Genomic DNA, 17,109 nt, shown 5'->3' with positions numbered 1-17,109 from the left:
AATGTAATTAAGCATATAGCTTTATAGGTCATTAATATTATTCCTTTTCATGTCTGAGCAAATAAATAGTCTACAGTAACCTCTCTGTTCCACTCGATCCTTTTTTATACCTTTGGATTTAAGGAACACTTAGCATTCAGATACACTCTATTCTAAATTAAGCCACTTATGAGCTTTATGGCTCAGATGTCTTAATTTTCAGGAATATTGATTCCTGTTGACAAACCCATTTTCCTTTCAATAGGATTCTGGTGGACATGAACATGGGTATTTGAATTGCAGGATGGTTAGCAGTGCATGGTGATCATATCGCAGCCTGAGTTGGTGTTTTCAAGTACAAAATGTTTCTTGAAAAAAGCAACATCCTAAGGTATTGTCAGCATGGCTTTCGCAAGGGAAGGTCATGCCTGACATACCTTCTGGTATTCTTTGAAGCTACCAAGTGTTTTGATTATAAAAAGGCTTATGCTATTATATACTTAGATTTCCAAAGGGCATTTGAGAATGTACCTCTTGACTTATTAGCAAAATGAAGACAGTAGAAATTACAGGAGGTATTTCAAAGCGGATGCAGAATTGGCTACAGGGTAGAACACAAAGAGAAGTATTAGGAGGGATATTATCTGAAAAGGGTACTGTGAGAAGTGGAGTTCTACAAGGAACAGTGCTGGAACCACTGCTCTTCCTAATTTATATCAATGACTTTGACAGGGACATACTGTAGAAAGTACATTAGTCAAATTTTCAGATGATACAAAACTGGGAGGCCCAGCTAATAGTTTGGAATCTATTAAAGTAATTCAAGAAGATTTAAAGAAAATCCAGAAGTGGGCAGAAACCTGGCGAAATAAATTTAGTATAGCCAAATGTAAAGTTCTGCATGTGGAAAATAAAAACATTAGGCAGGATTACTTTATTGGAGGAACAGAATTGGAATGTGCTCAATTTGAAAACGACTTTGGAGTAATGGTTGATCAAAGCCTTTCAGGTTCTAGGCAATGTGCTGTAGCAGTAAAAAAAAAGGCAAACAGAATGCTGGGATGTATAGCCAAAGAGTTTATTCTTATGTTATACAATACATTTGTTAGACCACACTTGGAGTATTGTGTGTGCAGTTCTGGGGATCGTACTACAAGAAAGATATAGAGGCTCTGGAAAAGGTTCAAAGATCAACCAAATTGATTCCTTGTATGAAAGATAAAAGCTATGAGGAAAGACTCAAGATGCTTAATCTGTTCAAGCTTTGTAAAAGGAGATTTAGGGGTGAATTCATAAAGGGGATTAACAAAGTGAACAACAAGAGATTCTTCAGGAGTTCTGTTAGTAGAATGAGGGGACATACATGTAAAATTAGCAATATGTAAATTCAATTTCACGAGGAGCAGTCTGAAAGCAGCTGACCTCGATGGAGAGGAAGTGCATTCCTAGAACAGGAAGCTCACCCTGCAGATGACTGGCAGCTATTAGCTGTAATTTGCCGGGTGTGTATTTGACAGAACCCTACAATATGTCACTGTACCCCCAGACTTTCTTCTGTATCTCTTCTCTGGAGAAGCAGAGCGGTTAATGCGCAGCAGTGGAGTAATTTATGTGCATGTGAGTTCTGAGCCAGGAGGCTGGAAAGTCATCGCAGTGCTGAAATGTTGATAAAACTCAGTAATGTCCTGCAGATGGTTCTTGAGATGTTACGGTATCACTATCCTGGGGCTGGACTGGAATGTTAAATGATGTTAAAACTCTTCTTCCGGCAGAGTCTCAGGTTCGAGAACTCGAGCCTTACCCTCAGGAGGCTGTTTGAGTAACAATGGTGGAATTTAATTAGAATTTTACCCTGTCTTAGTTGCCTAAAGAGGCACAGAGGCTTAAATAATAAAAAAGAAAGTAAGCGGTAGACTGTTTTCATCTTTTAATTGTTGTGTGCTGTATGTAAGCAACGAAAGTATTAACAAGTTAACAAGAATTACAAACATGTAATCATGGGATTTTCATGATTTATGTTTTTAATCACAATAAAGCCACACTTTATTTTTTTAATAAAGTCACACACAAGAACAAATATGAGAACAGTGCCACAGCTGGACGTTGAAGCTGCACATTCCTGATTTCTTCTGAATGACTCTCCTCCCCAGGAGTCAGTTGGAGTGACTGAAGTTCTAACGCTGACTGTGCAGGCCAGAAGGTTCCGCTGTGGTGTTCTGTTCCAGGCGCAGGTGTTCTACTGTAGTCTTCGGTTCTCCCCACGAGTGTTCCACTGTAGTCCTCATCTCTTTGCACGTATTCCAGTCTGACCTTTTCACGTTTATTCTGAATGCCTGACAGCATGTTTGTCGCTCAGAAAAGGTCATCATAATGACACACGACTGTGTCAAGCAGCTGAGAAACCTCTTCTGAAAGGAAAGGTATTGAATCCAAACAGGCGTTTTATATCCTGTGATGGGTCTGACTGCTCCCACCCTCCTTTCAAATCCCCAGATTTACTTTCCAGAAAAGAGGAGGAAAGGCCCTCCTACGGAAGTCTCAAATCACTCCACAGAAGGTGGAAGGGGAACACATCCAAAACCATATGTACCAAAATCCAGAGATAAGTTTGATGGTGACCTTTGACCTCTGCCTGTAGAGGAATATGAAAGCAGGCCGTAACTGCTCACAAATAAAGGGGCGATGTCCTCTGACCCTGTGACCTCTCAGCCCCTCCTGTAAGCGTATGAGAGCTCTGAAGACCCTGAAAAGGCCATGGCTGCATTAATCTGTCCTGGGACAGACTGGGGTCTTCAGCATGAAAGAGAAGTTAGGCCACGGGGAATGTGTGGCCAGATGTGTCCTCCAACGCTGCTTTTACTGTGGTCCAGATAAGCATCTAGGAATATGTGTGTATGCATGTGTGTGTGCATGTGTGTGCCTGTGAGAAATTCAGGTGCAGGAGTGCATGTGTGTGTGTGCGTGTGTGTGTGTGTGCAGTGCAGGAGTGCATGTGTGTCTGTGTGCCAGCGTGTGTGTGTGTGTGTGTGTGTTCAGTAGTAGAACATCGTAAACACCTGATCACATGCTGACGGTCATGACCCAGTAAAGTTGCCTTCTGTCCATCAATCAGCAGCAGCTGAGTGGAAACAGAGTACCTGAAACTCAGAAATGGCCCCTCTTCTCTCCCATCCACCCCCCCCCCCCCCCCGCCCCTGTAGGGGCCATGGGCTGAATCCTTATTTTCCTCCTTTTTTTAACATGCTCCTGCCAGCAGAAGTCCTGAGGTATAGACGAGCGGTCTGTCTGTATTCAGATCCATTTTCTCAGGCACTGGCCGAATAATGATCCCCCCTGAGCTGGAGCCCCCTGGGTCACAGGCGTCTTGCAGGTTTTCTCTTCTTTCTGAAGCCAAGGGCAGCACTGGAGGCACAAAAGAGGGGGGGGGGGCTGAATTTATTATTGCTGGTGCAGGCTGGGACGGAGCGGTAGTCTAGCGTCTCTCAGGAAAAACGCAGCTGATAAGACTCTTTTATGTCTGCTCTTCACGCTGCTGCTCTTCACGCCGCTGCTCTTCACGCCGCTGCTCTTCACGCCGCCGCTCTTCACGCCGCCGCTCTTCACGCCGCCGTCTTCACCGCTGCCAGCTGTCTCCGCGCTCTTCACGCCGCCGCTCTTCAGCCGCTCTCAGCTGCTGCTCTTCACGCCGCGCTCTTCACGCCGCGCTCTTCACGCCGCCGCTCTTCCCGCGCTCTTCCGCGCTGACTTCACGCTGCCGCTCTTCATGCTGCGCTCTTCAGCTGCTCACGCTCCCGCTCTTCATGCTGCTGCTCTTCACGCCGCTGCTCTTCACGCCGCCGCTCTTCACGCCGCTGCTCTTCACGCCGCCGCTCTTCATGCTGCCGCTCTTCATGCTGCTGCTCTTCACGCTGCTGCTCTTCACGCTGCTGCTCTTCACGCTGTCTGAGTCTTCGGCGGAGACCGTCGGGCGTGCAGCTGCCCGTGCCACGCGGGCACCACGCCAGAGTGCGGCCGGGTCGGGAGAGAACGCCACGGAGACAGTGACCTCACTTCCTGTCTGTCAGCACTGCGCCGTAAATGCATAAATCACAGCCCTTCCCTTCAGTTATTTGATGCCCTTTTCTCTTATGGAAATGGAGTAAGACCAGTCGCCCGCTGCTGCTTGCTGACTGAAATGCTGTGTATGCTTACTGCCCAATGCAAGAACATCGTCTGCAGTGAGACACAACTGTGAGGCTGGCATGCACACAGCAGTGACACCTGGGAGAATCCACACCTGCTGCACACTGCAGAATCCACACCTGTACCTGCACACTGCAGAATCCACACCTATACCTGCACACTGCAGAATCCACACCTGTACCGGCACACTGCAGAATCCACACCTATACCTGCACACTGCAGAATCCACACCTGTACCTGCACACTGCAGAATCCACACCTGTACCTGCACACTGCAGAATCCACACCTGTACCTGCACACTGCAGAATCCACACCTGTACCTGCACACTGCAGAATCCACACCTGTACCTGCACACTGCAGAATCCACACCTGTCCACATTAATGCCTTTTGAACATAATTTTGTTTCACAATTCATTTTTGACTTTTTTCCATTTCCTTGTAGATATCTTGAATAGGATATGTGATGATAATTAATATTAATTAATGAGACCATAATATATAGTGTCAGTTGATATTGTGATGTTGCTCCTTAAATATATATATATATTTAAATATATATATATATTTAAGGGTTATTGATCTTCTATAATTCTCTCCCATTCAGACCAAGTTCTTTTATGAATAAAAACAGTGGTTTGACAGATGTGACCCATACCCCTTAGTGTTCCATTATTTGTGCTATTATCTAATTCAGTACTGTCACATTTATTAATTATGAAAACAACTTTGTCACTCAATCTAGGTAGACAAAAATAGCAAAATTTACATTTTTCAATCTATTAAATTTTTTTATTTATTTGGTTCTGTGTTTTGTAAGCACTGCTATTTCTAGTAAAATATGGGATGGTTAAAATAAACTAAGTGTGAAAACTGCATTTCCATCTGAAATATGAGTCAGATCTGTGAGAACCCTGCCCAGTAACACAGTAGTGTTGGACAGAGAACGCCAAGAGGCTCATACAGACATAACCCAGTTATCTTAAAGGGGCTGTTCACCCAAAAATACATTAAAGCCAGAGTTCTATTTATCTGTCCACACAGGTTTGATGAGATTTGATGAGTTTTCCAGATATGCTGATACAATGAACCTCAACAGGGCCAGTGTTTGTGGCGTTCAAACCCCCAAAAATTTACATTCAAAAACTTGAACAACATTTTGGCCACAATCACAGCAGAGGAGAGGGTTAAATGTCACAGATGAGTCGCAAGTGATCTTGGGTGTCATTGATCTAAAACCAGCAGCCCACCTGGAGGGTCATTCAAGCACCTATTCCTGAGTCCAAAACTGCCATGGCTTTCTGTGCCCTCAGAACTGCCAAACGTGAGGACGCCTGCTTCCTGTTTCCTGTTTCTCCTTTCTGCTTTGTTCTTTTCTTGTCTTCTTGTCTCTTCATCTTCTGGTTCCCTTGTAGGGAATCCCGACCCAACTGTAATTCAACTGCAATTCAAATCTGTGCTGACACACACAGAGATGATCTAAAGCACCTGTGGCTCTGCAGGAAATGGGTGCTGGTAATGTTTTAGATATCTGACAGGGATGTCAGACTCTCTCGGGTCATTTGTTTCTGTACGGTGACCCTTTCCAGCTTTTCTCGCCCTGTACCGCTTGTCTCATCCCTGTGAGCAGTGGAGGAGTAGAGGCAGGCTAGGGTGGGGGTTCCTTACTAGGGAAGCGTGAAGATGAGGAGAAAATGATTTGTCTGCTGCCTGACAACCCCCTAGCTGCAGAAAAGGCATAATGGGGAGGCCAAAATCACAATCCTAAAACCATCATGACTCTTATACCTGCACTGGGTTAGCAGTTAAATCTGTTTGATTGTGTTGTGATCGTTGTGTTATGCCTGAGGGATAAATAGAATGGATTGCACTGGTCTGAGTGAAGCTACTAGCAAGTAAAGATTTGTTGAGAGGATTCTATGAGTGTGTCCTGGAGTGATTATTAAAAACAAAATGAGGACCGTTAAGTTGGATTTGACCCATCTTGTGAGCTTCGATGGCTGATTCCTTGTAAACGTTCCATATATTTAACACTTTTATTTGATTCACAAGGTAACCTTTTCTTCTGAGGATAACCATAAAATTTTCCCTTTATCATTAAAAATGTCAAGTTCTTGTTTCTAAAACAAGAGAAGGGCTGTCCATCCTATCTATAAAGATTTCCAACATTAGAACTATAGATTTTACAGGGGACCCACACATGATCTAATGCCTGTTTGTTTCTCGGTGTCCATTGGCTGCAGTAACTTATTAAAGTTACTAACACCAACCAATCACTTAAACAAATCATTTTTCGTGGTCAGTCGCTTGCAAGAAGAATTAGGTAGGTGTCATTATCGCAGCTTGAGGTGGATTAATGGGATGTTATGGACAGGAAAAAAAAATCAAAACCAGTTTTTCCAGAGAATTCTCTGTGAATTAACTGGACACAGAAGACACAGCCTCCAGGGGCAGTTAATATGCCCCACAGGATGGCATAACAGATAGAATAATGAAACACGCACGTCTGTCCCCTGCTCTCCGTGCAGCTGCTGAAGTCCCCTGCTGTGGGCAATATATCATCACACTGGGCCTCTGTGCTTCAATTAAACTTCTGCAGTATTTTTCATAAAAGAACATTTTATGAAATTTATGGAAAAGACCTTGTTTATGTACTGTATTCAACAATCTCTCTGTGTTTTTGATGGAATTAAGTTGCCAGTTGAAGTCTTTTGGCTCTGGGCTGTACAGACACACTGCTTGCGTTTTGATTTCTGTCATTGTGCTGTGCTGAACACGCTGTTGCTGTTGAATAGAAACAGATGTCTTGGCCTTGATTCTGTACCAGATCCATTAAGCTGAATACAAGCTTTTATAACAAAAGTCAGGTTTTCTGAAAAGAATTGTGTCAATTGATTCTTAAGTGATTTGTTATTTTGTGTGTCATCTCAGTATTGCTTTTTAGGTGCAGGTTTCATGGTCTGTGTGCCAGTTTACTTAATGCCCATATCATAACATTAGGATCACTTTACTGATATCATTATATCACTTTATAAAATACCATCTATAAGTAGGTCTGTTTCATAATCATGCCAGTCAATAAACCTGAAAAATAATGAAAATGAATTACTGTGGATGGAAAGACTAGGGTGTCGCCTCTGAATCTAATTACTTTAGCAGTCATTGACAGATTAGCCAATGCAATCTGCCAAAGCCAACAGCCTGGATGTCCCAAACTAAACGTCCTTCAGCTTCAGATTCAGATTGGGGAATGCATTGTTTCTGCTGTAGGAAGCAAAATAAACACACACACACACACATACACATTCACACTTTTCTGCATGCATAACACACCAGGGTTGAGGGTCAATTCCATTTCAATTCAGTGTAAATTTAGTTGATGAATATAAAAATGCACATCTGTATTCTTTTGGGGATTTTTTCGGTTAATTAAATTAATTTCAGTTCATTTCCTTAATTGGCCGAATAGAAATTAAACTGACCCGTAACCCTGCGACGTGCACACGGTGTGTGTGTGTGTGTAGCTCACGGTACGTGTGTGTGTGTGTGTAGCTCACGGTACGTGTGTGTGTGTGTGTAGCTCACGGTACGGGTGCGTGTGTGTGTAGCTCACGGTACGTGTGTGTGTGTGTGTGTAGCTCACGGTACGTGTGTGTGTAGCTCACGGTACGGGTGCGTGTGTGTGTAGCTCACGGTGTGTGTGTGTGTGTGTGTAGCTCACGGTACGTGTGTGTGTGTGTGTAGCTCACGGTACGTGTGTGTGTGTGTGTAGCTCACGGTACGGGTGCGTGTGTGTGTAGCTCACGGTGTGTGTGTAGTTTGCGGTGCGTGTGTGTGTAGCTCACGGGGTGTGTGTGTGCAGCTCACAGTGTGTGTGTAGTTTGCGGTGCGTGTGTGTGCAGCTTACGGTGTGTGTGTAGTTTGCGGTGCGTGTGTGTGTAGCTCACGGTGTGTGTGTAGTTTGCGGTGCGTGTGTGTGCAGCTCACGGTGTGTGTGTGTGTGTAGCTCACGGTGTGTGTGTGTGTGTAGCTCACGGTGTGTGTGTAGTTTGCGGTGCGTGTGTGTGTAGCTCACGGTGTGTGTGTAGTTTGCGGTGCGTGTGTGTGTAGCTCACGGTGTGTGTGCAGTTTGCGGTACGTGTGTGTGTAGCTCACGGTGTGTGTGTATAGCTCACGGTGTGTGTGTGTGCAGCTCACGGTGTGTGTGTGTGTAGCTCACGGTGTGTGTGTGTGCAGCTCACGGTGTGTGTGTGTGTAGCTCACGGTGTGTGTGTGCAGTTTGCGATACATGCGTGTGCAGTTTGCGGTACGTGTGTGTGCAGTTTGCAGTATGTGCGTGTGCAGTTTGCGGTACGTGCGTGTGCAGTTGGCGGTACATGCGTGTGTAGTTGGCGGTCCATGCGTGTGTAGTTGGCGGTACATGCGTGTGTAGTTGGCGGTACATGCGTGTGCAGTTTGCAGTACATGTGTGTGTAGTTTGCAGTACATGCGTGTGCAGTTGGCGGTACATGCGTGTGCAGTTTGCGGTACATGCGTGTGCTGCTCCTCTCTCCACACACACAGCACACGGTACATGCGTGTGCAGTTTGCAGTACATGCGTGTGCAGTTTGCGGTACATGCGTGTGCAGTTGGCGATACGTGTGTGTGCAGTTTGCAGTATGTGCGTGTGCAGTTTGCGGTACGTGCGTGTGCAGTTGGCGGTACATGCGTGTGTAGTTGGCGGTCCATGCATGTGTAGTTGGCGGTACATGCGTGTGTAGTTGGCGGTACATGCGTGTGCAGTTTGCAGTACATGTGTGTGTAGTTTGCAGTACATGCGTGTGCAGTTGGCGGTACATGCGTATGCAGTTTGCGGTACATGCGTGTGCTGCTCCTCTCTCCACACACACAGCACACGGTACATGCGTGTGCAGTTTGCAGTACATGCGTGTGCAGTTTGCGGTACATGCGTGTGCAGTTGGCGGTACGTGCGTGTGCAGCTCCCCTCTCCACACGCACAGCACACGGTACATGCGTGTGCAGTTTGCAGTACATGCGTGTGCAGTTTGCGGTACATGCGTGTGCAGTTGGCGGTACGTGCGTGTGCAGCTCCCCTCTCCACGCGCACAGCACACGCCTCCTCAGAGGAGCGCCTGTGAGAGGATGCTGGACAGCAGGAGCAGGAATTTGATCCTGAACTTCGGGGCGTAAATCACACTCCAGCCCCCTGCCTGCCCCCGGTCCTCGGAAGGGGGCCAGATGGCCGATGGTGGTAGGGAAACTACCCCCCCCCCCAGATTAAGGAAAGAGCCGCCCCCCCAGCTTCTTAAAGCTTCCGCTCCACAGATCCACAGTCATCCCCAGGGGGACATCTCTTCTTTGAAGAAATTTCCCCAAAATCTCCGGTGAGGATCGGACCCTGATCCCACGCCTAGACCCTGGTCCCACGCTCAGCCTAAACCTTCTCTACATTCTCCCCAGAGACCCCCATCCCTGCGAGAGGGACGCTGTACAATAATGGACTTTATTGAGAATTAAAATTTTTGTTCCACCGATGGAAACGTTTTTCAATTCTGGAACATTTTTGTAACCTTGAACCATTTTGCAGGGTGGCTGTTGAAAAAGAGAATATTTTCTGAATATTTTTACAGTAATGTTAAAATAACACATCAAGGAATGTCCGAGCCACGATCCGATTTTATAATGAACTGCAGAGCATAAGATTGGGCCCCAGTCATTGTGTTGCATTATTGTTATCTTTATTGCATTTTTCATAGCTTTAATAGGTTTTTAGGGATATGTACTGTAAGAATATTTTAGACTAATTTTGAAATATAGTATGGTACATCTTTGTCTTTTTTTAGTACTACTCATATATGTCTGTTTACTAAGGGACAATACAGATTTACCTCTGGTCACACTTAGCTAAAATATAAATAATATGACATCAGAATGTAAGAACATTTCTTGTATTTTTAGTTTTCCTAGAAATTGTGCCTTGTTTTGGGCCAAAAACCAAACCAAACAAATACACAAAAAGGATCTTGCATTAATATAATGATTTCCTGAATCAGTATTAGGACGCTTTCTCACCATGAACAAGCGTGGGTCCTGATGCACATCCTGGTGCATGTGGACTCTCCGTGCTGCGTTTCTGCGATTCCTGCATGTTATTTGATGCTATGGCCAAGTTACCGCTGTTGGATTGGAATGTAATGAAAGAATCGGGCGTCTGTCAGTGGAAAGCGTCGTCCTTTTGGAATCGGATCACCGGGAACATCTGGAGAGCAGAAGGCGAATGGAGTGGAGGCAATCGCTGAGGCATTCTGCCATCTCTCCCGCATACAGACTTTTTGGGCAGCAAGTCTATTTGTCGATCAAGTACTAAAATTATTAGGCAACCCTTATTTAATGTTATTATAGCTTTTTTGAAAATGTTATCATTTGCATATGTGTCTATATATGGGTCAGTATGTTTGTAAATATATTGGTTTGTTTGCCACCAAAAGCACTGCAGTTATACAGAAAGTATAGTGGCCATTTTTTCTACACCTGTTGAGCGTCACATTTCATTTTTTTCAGTTGAGTGCCCCTGGTCTACATTAATAATGCACTGGTTTTGGGATGGGGGGGGGGGGTCAAAGGAAGCAGGGAGTGATGTAACAGATGTACAGTGTTCACTCAAACAAAGCAAAACAACCCTTTCTTTCGTTTGCTTTATCGTGCATAACCAGCTCCACAGCAGCTTCACTCCACAGCAGGTGGCTGGAAAGCAGGCTGGGAAAAGGCCGCTGAGTGTTTTTCTAAATTTCAGTGTATCTTCAGAAAACAGTTTATGCTGCATTTCAGAAAGCCTGGTGTGAGAATGGGATAAGTCAACAGATATTTAGATTCCACCCTTAAATCATTTCTCGTGTGTGCCAAATATGACAAACAAATGTACATATGCTTGTGTTAATTTGTTTGACAGATGACTTCTATGTCTAAAATAGATGTAGTTGATCTTGAGAAGATTCATTTTATTTTTCTACAATTTCATAACAATAAAATCCCATAATTCGTTGTTTGTTTGTATGTATGGTCATATTGTAGGTAATCTTCAAATCCTGTCCATATCCTGCATGTGGCCAGAGTTCCCATGTGAGATGGACTTTTCTCCAGGATCAGATCTGACCAGCATGTGGTGTTCAGAGCATTGCAGTTCTGTCCGGTGTGTGGTGTTAAACGGAGTTGTGGTTCTGATCGGTGTGTGGTGTTCAGAGCATTGCAGTTCTGATCGGTGTGTGGTGTTCAGAGCATTGAGGTTCTGATCGGTGTGTAGTGTTCAGGGCTTTGTGGTTCTGATCGGTGTGTGGTGTTCAGAGCGTTGAGGTTCTGATCGGTGTGTGGTGTTCAGAGCGTTGAGGTTCTGATCGGTGTGTGGTGTTCAGAGCGTTGAGGTTCTGATCGGTGTGTGGTGTTCAGAGTGTTGAGGTTCTGATCGGTGTGTGGTGTTGAGGGAGTTGTGGTTCTGATCAGTGTGTGGTGTTCAGGGCGTTGAGGTTCTGATCGGTATATGGTGTTCAGGGCGTTGAGGTTCTGATCGGTGTGTGGTGTTCAGAGTGTTGAGGTTCTGATCGGTGTGTGGTGTTGAGGGCGTTGAGGTTCTGATCGGTATTTGGTGTTCAGGGCGTTGAGGTTCTGATCGCTGTGTGGTGTTCAGGGCGTTGAGGTTCTGATCGGTGTGTGGTGTTCAGGGAGTTGAGGTTCTGATCGGTGTGTGGTGTTCAGGGCGTTGTGGTTCTGATCGGTGTGTGGTGTTCAGGGCGTTGAGGTTCTGATCGGTGTGTGGTGTTCAGAGTGTTGAGGTTCTGATTGGTGTGTGGTGTTCAGGGAGTTGTGGTTTTGACCGGTGTGTTGTGTTCAGGGTGTTATGTTCTGATCGGTGTGTGGTGTTCAGAGCGTTGTGGTTCTGATTGGTGTGTTGTGTTCAGGGAGTTGTGGTTCTGACCGGTGTGTTGTGTTCAGGGCATTGAGGTTCTGATCTGTGTGTGGTGTTCAGGGAGTTGTGGCTCTGACCGGTGTGTTGTGTTCAGGGCGTTGTGGTTTTGACCGGTGTGTGGTGTTCAGAGCGTTGAGGTTCTGATCGGTGTGTGGTGTTCAGAGCGTTGAGGTTCTGATCGGTATTTGGTGTTCAGGGCGTTGAGGTTCTGATTGGTGTGTGGTGTTCAGGGAGTTGTGGCTCTGACCGGTGTGTTGTGTTCAGGGCGTTGTGGTTTTGACTGATGTGTTGTGTTCAGGGTGTTATGTTCTGATTGGTGTGTGGTGTTCAGAGCGTTCAGGTTCTGATCGGTGTGTGGTATTCAGAGCGTTGAGGTTCTGATCGGTATTTGGTGTTCAGGGCGTTGAGGTTCTGATCGGTGTGTGGTGTTCAGGGAGTTGTGGCTCTGACCGGTGTGTTGTGTTCAGGGCGTTGTGGTTTTGACTGATGTGTTGTGTTCAGGGTGTTTTGTTCTGATTGGTGTGTTGTGTTCAGGGCGTTGAGGTTCTGATCGGTGTGTGGTGTTCAGAGCGTTGTGGTTCTGACCGGTGTGTTGTGTTCAGGGCGTTGTGGTTTTGACTGGTGTGTGGTGTTCAGGGCATTGAGGTTCTGATCTGTGTGTAGTGTTGAGGGTGTTATGTTTTGACTGGTGTGTGGTGTTCAGGGCGTTGAGGTTCTGATCTGTGTGTTGTGTTCAGGGAGTTGTGGTTTTGACTGATGTGTTGTGTTCAGGGTGTTATGTTCTGATTGGTGTGTGGTGTTCAGGCGTTGTTGTCAGTAGGGCACTCCTGGGAGGTGTTGAAGTGAAAGGCAGTGGAATCGCAGACTAACTGTTGCTTTTCCATCTGAAACCCGCTACCCTCCTGTCGTCTGGATGAACGGGGATTTGACCGAGTGTCGTAATGAAACAGCACTGCTGCCTCCGACTTTGCCCACCCGCAAGGTCTCTGCTCCCTGTTTGCGTCTGAAAATCAACGTCAAAACTGAGAAGAAAAAAACATCCATATTTTTTGCTGAAGAACTTACCAGCACCTGCCGTGTTTCAAGCTTATCTGTCAGGATTCCATGACAAGGTGCTGGGAGAAACTGTCTTAGTGTGTTTTTTCCACACAAATTAAGAGATATTTTGAGAAAGCAGACAAAACACCTGAAGCTTCAAACTCAGTTTATTGTGCAGTCTGGCAGTGACCTTAGAGCTATTCCTGTCCAAAGTGCCTGGCTATTCACTCAGATCCAAGCACCTGCTGAGGACCCATAAGACCAGTTCACATCCCAAATTCAGCAGCAAGGAGATGGATTTATGGCTTTTTCTGAAGAAACTTTGCTTGGTGCGAACTGCCAAAATTTACAACATCTTGTTGATGGCTGTTGTGGCCCCAGAGATGCAGCATGTCAGATTTAGAGTCCAAAGTTTGTGATGCTCACACACTCTCTGGAAACAGTCATTTCATCTGTTATGTTGTTTCCGTGTCAGCTGTGTAGTCCTTACTTATGTGACATTCTGCAGTACAGTTATTCAGTTATTTGGCAGATGCTTTTAACCAAGGTGACTTAAAGCAAGTGTTTTTAACATGGTAAGCAAACACCACTAGAGCTAGAGACAGGCAATCAAATTGAGTCACAGTCATGCCTCATGACCAGTGAAACAATAGAAGAGAAGATTTAGTTATTTTTTAAAGACAGAAACATCAGCTGTGGTGTAATCTGAAAAGGTGGGTTTTGCAGGAAACGGCCAACATTCCATTCATTCATTGTGTTCTCATCCACAGTCATACCCTTGACCTGAAACAGGTTTGTTCTCTTAACTCTTTGATGGTTTGTTTGGGGGTGGTGTGTGTGGGGGGGTGGGGGGTTGTTTCATGCTGGTACCACTTGATTGCGGTGCTCAGTGCGATTGGGCCCACAGAGGCGGGGTGTGGGGGGGGGGTGGATTGTGGATGGGCCCACAGTGGGGGGTGTGGTGGGGGGGGGGGGGGTGGATTGTGGATGGGCCCACAGGGGGGGTGTGGTGGGGGGTGGGGGGGTGGGGGGGGGGTGGTTGTGGATCGGGCCCACAGGGCGGGGTGTGTGGGTGGGGGGGGTGGGGTGGTGTTGATGGATCGGCCCACAGTGGCGGGGTGTGGGGGGGGGGGTGGGGGGAGTTAGGGGGTGGATTGTGGATCGGCCCCACAGTGGCGGGGTGTGGTGGGGGGGGCGGGGGTGGGAGTTGTGGATCGGCCCCACAGTGGCGGGGTGTGTGGTGGTCTGGGGGTGTGTTCTTCTGTTTTCAGCTTTCTCATATTCAGATGTCTGTTTCATTCTCAGCGGAGTCCAGCACGGGGGGGATTTCTGTCAGATGCTGCTCACACGTTTTCCATGTATGTGTCCGCAATTTCAAGACCAGTTCCCCCCCGATGAAATGGCTTCCAGATGGAGATGCGCGGGTGAAGTACCTCCCCTCCATATTGTCTCCTGACTGGCTCAGCTCTAAAATGGCCTCGGCCGTTAGCATCTGCTGCAGATATGCTAGCGACAGGCCTTTATGACATCACAGAAGGTAAAACAGCCTTCCAGGCTCCATCACCACACATGGTATAGAATTGGGCTGTTCCAATAATTTATCCAAAGGAGAAAAGGGGGACATGCCCCCCCCCCCCTTTGATATTATCCTGTTGTATTGGGTGCACTGTTAGGGCCAAAAAAAAAAATCTTAAAGAAAGTTTATCCTTTATTGTCGACCCAAAGTTGAAATGAGATTATGTCCTTGGTATCCATGACAAGAATTACAAAGGCAGACAATGACATCCTTCCAGTGGAATGAAATGGGTTTTCAGTCAGGCAGTTGTATTGAGAAGCGTCTATAAGCTGCTAGCTGAGTGGGCTGTATGGGGTTAACTGCGATGGATGGAACTGCCAGTTTAAACTGATGAAACGGCTGTACAGAGGCTTTTTATGAGGTCTGGATGATTTGAGTGATCGAATGCCTTCTTCTGGCAGATAGTGCCAGTCATGCAGCACAAGATGGAAGTGAAATGTAGAGGGTTGTGAAAATGAGAAAGCTTCCAGACAGATTTCTCAGCCGAGATGACTGTATAGACCATGAGATCAAAAACAGAATCACCGGCTATTTTTACATACGGCTATAAACTCCTCCAAGCTCTTCTCGTCCAATTGAAGATGTCACTGTAGCAGACAGGACTGTGTATGATTCAGCAGCATCTGATTCTAAAAAAGCTCAGAACATGGCAAATACAGCAGTTTTGTTATAGCAGTCTATTCCATTAAATTGATGAAAATTCAATGTAAATTCATTTAAAATGCTGTCCTGGTGAAGTCAGATAAAATTTCTCTGGTACATTCTGCTTTAGCTTTAGGGGATACTGCTCAGATGGCTTTTCCTCATACCTTGTGGTTTTAATGAGATTCAGTTAATGGTGCACAATCCAGCACACAAACCCCACTGCCCCCCACCGCACCCCCCCCCCACACCCACACAATCCAGCACCAAACCCACTGCCCCCCACACACCCACCCCCACACACCCCACCCACCACACACACACAAACCCACTGCCCCCCCCCACACACACCAAACCCCAGCCCCCCCCCCCACACACACACAAAACCCAATGCCCCCCCCCCCCCCCCACACACACACACACAGCGCAGTGACATTTCTCTCAGTTTTACATAAACAATCAAAGAGGCTTTGGCATGGATTCAATCCCCAATTTTCCTCAACCGTAACTAATCGCATTTAATTGTGTAAAAATTAAAATAAACTGTTTGTGAAGAAAACAAAATACATTTGTGAATCAAAAGACAAATATTGAGTGAATCTAGACCTCTTAAGTAAATCTGTTACAGGAGCTTGAGGGAAACTTTTCTTGTTTCATGCAAAAGGGTCTGAAATTAGAACTAAATTAGTTGGGGTTCTATATTTGAGTACCATAAAACTCAAACTCACACAATGTATCTTCCACAGCACAAAGTCTTTTTTACCTTAAAGTCGGACTCATAGCAACTGCATCACACAGTTTGATTCAGCAAGCATGGCGCACAGTGTTTGGGATCCAGCCAATCACAATACGCGAGATGACAGGTAGCGCACCCTGGGACAGCGCGGTGCGTATGTTTCCACGGTTACGGGCGGCAGTCGCCTCACGGGTGCATGTGTTCGGCGAGCTTTGATACCCGCCCCAGTCGCTGAGCAGTAAACTGGATCCTCTGATACCCGCCCCAGTCGCTGAGCGGTAAACTGTATCCGCTGATACCCGCCCCAGGCGCTGAGCGGTAAACTGGATCCTCTGATACCCGCCCCAGGCGTTGAGGTAACTGGATCCTGTGATACCGCCCAGTCGCTGAGCGGTAAACTGGATCCTCTGATACCCGCCCCAGTCGCTCAGCGGTAAACTGGATCCTCTGATACCCGCCCCAGGCGCTGAGCGGTAAACTGGATCCTCTGATACCCGCCCCAGGCGCTGAGCGGTAAACTGGATCCTCTGATACCCGCCCCAGTCGCTGAGCGTAACTGGATCTGTGATACCGCCCCAGGCGCTGAGTGGTAAACTGGATCCTCTGATACCCGCCCCAGGCGTTGAGCGGTAAACTGGATCCTCTGATACCCGCCCCAGGCATTGAGCGGTAAAGTGGATCCTGTGATACCCGCCCCAGTCGCTCATCGGTAAACTGGATCCTCTGATACCCGCCCCAGTCGCTGAGCGGTAAACTGGATCCTCTGATACCCGCCCCAGTCGCTCAGCGGTAAACTGGATCCTGTGATACCCGCCCCAGTCGCTGAGCGGTAAACTGGATCCTCTGATACCCGCCCCAGTCGCTGAGCGGTAAACTGGATCCTGTGATACCCGCCCCAGTCGCTCAGCGGTAAACTGGATCCTGTGATACCCGCCCCAGTCGCTCAGCGGTAAACTGGATCCTCTGATACCCGCCCCAGTCGCTCAGCGGTAAAC

General features: G+C 46.7%; 1 long non-coding RNA gene across 2 annotated transcripts in view; it reads left to right on the top strand.

The window, feature by feature from the left end:
* The window catches only part of LOC135260450 (uncharacterized), a 32,021-nt gene that overhangs the window by 13,826 nt on the left and 1,086 nt on the right, over positions 1 to 17,109 (top strand). The window lies entirely within an intron of this gene.

Source organism: Anguilla rostrata, chromosome 8 (genome assembly GCF_018555375.3).
Source record: "Anguilla rostrata isolate EN2019 chromosome 8, ASM1855537v3, whole genome shotgun sequence".
NCBI classification, from domain to species: domain Eukaryota; kingdom Metazoa; phylum Chordata; class Actinopteri; order Anguilliformes; family Anguillidae; genus Anguilla; species Anguilla rostrata.
Note: the sequence above shows the minus strand (reverse complement) of the source record. Positions and strands in the feature narration are given on the sequence as shown.